We start from the raw sequence: 4,871 nt of genomic DNA on the forward strand, positions 1-4,871 counted from the left end.
TCAAAAGTATTGAAAGTACTGGTGCCTCGCAGGGCCAATGCTTACGGTCACGCAAGACCAGCCAAACTTTTTCATACCAAATATTTACTTGTCAGTCCAGGTTTTGAACCTCTGGAGCAGTTTCATCCGGGATCTCTGCATGAACTTCAGTGGTAGCGACATCGCCAGTTGGATTCTCTTCCAGGTTGATAGGTTCATTGATTAAATCACGAACAGATGATTGGACAGGGTGAGAATCAGATAGAATGTCTTCCTCTGTACCAGCAAAATCTTCAATTTGCTGCTCAACATCATCCTCCAGGGGCTTCTCATGCTCTTAGGGAGCTACAGCCCGACTACTCGGTAAATCATTTTCAACCCAGAGAGGGGAGTCGTCTGCAACGCCAACTTTTGTTAAACATGCCTCCCAACATGCACTCCAAATCTGATCTTGAATGGCTGGCATTTGCTCAATGTAGCTAGCAGTCGTAGTATCAAAACCTTTCTGGTATTCGTCATCGTAGGCCGCCTTTTTGGTGCTATCAAGTTCGGACAACGCTTGATTAAGGCTCTCCTCGGCGGTCGCAAGCTTCACTTTAGTTTCATCTGCCTCCATTTCTACTTTATCTCTCTCTCTGTCCAATCTTGTAACTGTTTGAAGTATCCTAGTATTATCCCGTAAAAGCCTACTGCGCTCTGGCTCGATCTCTTGGAGTCTTTGGCCCAAAGCCACCATCTTTTGGATAAACTAAGAAGGTCCAAAAAAGGCAAGAAGTGTTAATACGATAACTGTTGAGACTCAACTAAAGTTATCAAAATACTTTACCTTTATACCACTAACGAGACCAGTGGAGACAAGCTGATCAGATAGAGATTCAGACTCTTTCAGCATGTCCACCGGGAGCAGTAGTCCTTGAGCAAGTGCAAGCGCCATCTCAGATGAACTGGCACTGTCCCCAATATGAACTGGACGATCCCCCCCTGATGAGTTGAGGGGCCCATGTTTGGGGAAGTACCTGAATGAAGGGAGATTAAGGCTGATGGGTGTATGTGTCAACTTGTGCGACGAAGGTAGTCTGGTTATCAGTCTGAGGGCGCCTATCTCGGTGGGCATATCCAGCCTCGAATATGGTATCAGACTCACGAGGAGATGTGGTGGATCGACTAGAACCCAATCTGCTACGACGAGCTGCTGGGGGTGCATGCCCAGTAGAGACCCCACGGCCGGAGCCATGCCCCCGTGCAGACACTGTAAGGAGGGAACTAAGATTCACGGGTTGACGAGTCATCGTACCTGAGATTGGAGGAGATGGAGAATAGCCCGAGGAAGATGATTGGCTGGTATCACGGCTAGGAATTGGCTGTTCGGGCTGTCGTTGAGGAACAGCTTGTCTTTGAGAAGTTCTTCGAAGCCTTAAGCGAGGTAATGGAACGCCTTCTGAAATAGGAATCTCACCCAGCTGCCCGGCAATTGTCAATCCAGCTCTGGATCTCAAATTCCTTGACTGGGGGGCAGTCGATGTCGAGGCAGCACTAGTGCTTGGGTTGGCAAGCCTCCTGTCAATGACACCTCTGTAAGCGAGGTCGTATCCCAGTTGTACGTCCGCGTTACGACCCCGACCAGTTGTTTGGGTACCTGGCTCACCAGTGTATTTCAGAACCCTGTTGATCCCTGCTGTTCGGACACAGCTTGGCTCTCGTCTAGGACGCCTGTTGGCGTTATCCGCTGCAAGACGAGGCACAAAAATATTGGATGAAGTAAAAAGAAAAGTAAAAAACTGGAAATGGACACGATTGAAACCCTAGAAGTAACCCAAAATCTGAGAAAGAGATCTCATATAGAAACTGATGGGACAAGAGAGAATCTTAGTGGGTAACCCAAGCAGAAGGAATAGAGATCTTACGAGTTTGATGAAAAGGGTCCCTATGACACGAGCAAGTTGCAAGCAGCGGCAATGGCGGTAGAAAGGGAGTTTTCGCCTGACTCTTGAAGAGAACAAAACAAGACTCGAAGTTTTGCATAAAAAAAACCAATAAAATCCCTCTTTGGGATTTAAGTGAAAGAGACGGAGACGAAACATCTCATCTCACACCGTTACTTAAAAAGTAACGGGAAAGTAGGATTGAACTGACGACATATTAACGTCGTTTAGACAGAGCGTCAGTTCGCATTAAATGTAAAAGCATACGAGACGCGCCACGTGGAGTCATAGCCTCGAGATGGTATAATGACAAAGGCGCCTGTAGGGAGGTATTCCCGAGCAGATACATTTAGTTACCAAACACGTGATGTTTGGGAACACGAGGTAAATACGACTGGACTTATCGCCGGGTAGTTCGGTGAACAGCGATATGGACCAGTGATATGAGAAGTCATGGCTTCAAGCAGACTGTTCGGTTATGATACAGCCGAACAGATGATGTAAAAAACCTAGCACGTGATACGAGTGATCACGGGTTGAAAACAATGCAATCGATATCCGAATAAATGGTACGTAGGACCATAGTTTGAATATAGACAGGACAGTCATCATGCTAAACAAGTGTTCGGCAATATGGACCAGTGACATGAGAAGTCAATGGTCCAGGAAGGTTGTACGGGCTCAAGGACCAGTTACATGTGAGGTAACTGGTCCAAGCCGTCTGTTCGGCTATGAGACGGCCGAACAAAGATGGAACTCCAATCGAGAGTAGGAGCAGAGAGAATACTCTGGAAGATTCCAGAATAGTCATGTCTCATATAGGGATAAAGATCCCAAGAATATAGGATCTGAGAAAGATACCCAACGAGTATGGGATGTTCGGCTCTTAAAGGAAAAGAATCCTAAAAGGACTCTTTTCCATAAACTGATAAAGGAAACGAGACTCCTTGATATCCTGGGTTTCCTATACGAGTTAGGAATCCTATGGCAATAAGGATGCTTGGACAGCAAGCATCCATGAATCTATAAATATGAGGAAAACCTAGAGGTGAGAGGTACGCAATACGTTGCATTATTATTGCTTTCCTACTGATAATTAGGGTTTAACTGCTAGTACGTGATACTAACAAAGGCATCGGAGGGCCTTTGCCACGAGAGGCAAAGGTGCACTCACCCCCTGTCTATTTTGCAGATTAGGGTTCAGACGTCGAGCTAGGGTTCCGGTGAAGAGGCACGAATAAGCCGTTGCAATCCAGTTGATCCGAAGCGTCAATTGTTTTCATCCCCCTACAATTGGCGCCGTCTGTGGGAAACGAAGGAATTCCCTTTTGAAATACGACCATGGTGGAAGTAACTCCAGCAACGCCGCATGAACCAAAAGATGTGTTAGACGAGGGAAGGGACAAATCACCACCCGGGGCTCCGAGAAAGCCCCAGGGTGGGCACAGAAGGAACACGAGTAAGGACCGCCCCCTTACCGTGCATCATAACTCCAAAAATAGAGGAGATGGAGAGACGGCTTCGAGATCCACGAGAAGGAGTAAATCCCATCAAAGGGATGAATCGATCGCGCACTCCAGGAGTGTGCACCATAGTGACGACGTTCTTGATAGGAAGAGGCAAGAAGTCGAGGAGTATGCTCGTCTGATTAAAAAACGAGAGCATGAGATCAGAGAATTGGAAAGAATTAGGGATCATCCGGAGGATTCTGGCCTGTCTCGAAGAAATTCTAGAGGCAATAGGTATGCTGTGGTACCATACAGAAAAGCTCCTTCACGAGGAAGAAGGAGCAGAAGCGGGAGCAGAAGTCCTGTTAGAGGGCGTCATGAAGTTTCTCCACGAAAAAGGGGAAGAACAAGTAGAAGCCGAACACCGGAGAGAAAGACTTCTTCACGAAAAAGGAGGAGCAGAGACCGGAGTTCTACCCCCGAGGAAGAGGACACGAGAAAGCATCATCGAGACAGGTACGAGAGACCTGATGCTGATTGGGTCAAGGCTTCGGCCCACAAGTCAAAGGAGCAAGAGGATGGGACAGTGACCGCACGAGAAGCAGCACGCAAGGCCCTGAGTAATATTGCAGCCTCTCCCTTTACAAAGAGGCTGCAAGAAGCAAAGTTGCCGAGCAGAGTGAAGCACGGTGCGTTCGTACTTTACGAGACAAATACGGATCCCGTAGCTCACATACAGCATTACCAACAGGCCATGTTTATGCATGAGGGGGATGATTCCATCTTGTGCAAGATGTTTCCCTCCAGTCTTGGCAAGGTGGCTTTATCTTGGTTTCATAAGTTGGCCCCACGATCCATACGAGGATGGAGGCAGTTGGCAGAAGAATTCACTGCTCGGTTCTTAACGAGCAGAAAGGCCCCAAAGACTTTTGAGAGTCTTTCCACCATGAAGCAGGAGGAGAACGAGCAGATCAGGGATTATGCAAAGAAGTACTGGGAAACTTTTAACGAAATTGAAAGTTGCAGTGAAGAGTATGCAATTGCTACGTTCAAAACTGGTCTGCCTGTTCGGGGAGAGCTGCGCCGTTCATTGAATAAACATCCAGTAGCCACCTTGGCTAAATTGATGGAACGGATAGAGCAACATGCCAGAATGGAGGATGACATACTCCGTGAGGATGGCAGGACGGTTGCCGAACAGCAGAAGGCACCTGCCAAAAAGGTGGATAAGCCTGAACCCAAGTCTTACAAAGACAGAAGGGAGTACGGGCAGGCTAAGAAAGAGCCATACAAGGACAAGCAAGCTCCTGACCCCAAGTCCTTCTTCTCTATCACTACGGTTTGGAAGGAGCCAATATACAGGATTCTTTATCGAATAAAGAATCAGCCATATTTCAAATGGCCCCCAAGTCTAGGCGGAGACAAAGATGCAAAGCGTGCTACGAATCAGCACTGCAGTTATCACAAAGATTGGGGCCATATGACCGAGGATTGTGAGGTATACAAGAGGCACCTTGATGAT

The sequence above is a fragment of the Rhododendron vialii genome, chromosome 10a (genome assembly GCF_030253575.1).
Source record: "Rhododendron vialii isolate Sample 1 chromosome 10a, ASM3025357v1".
Classification (NCBI taxonomy): Eukaryota; Viridiplantae; Streptophyta; class Magnoliopsida; order Ericales; family Ericaceae; genus Rhododendron; species Rhododendron vialii.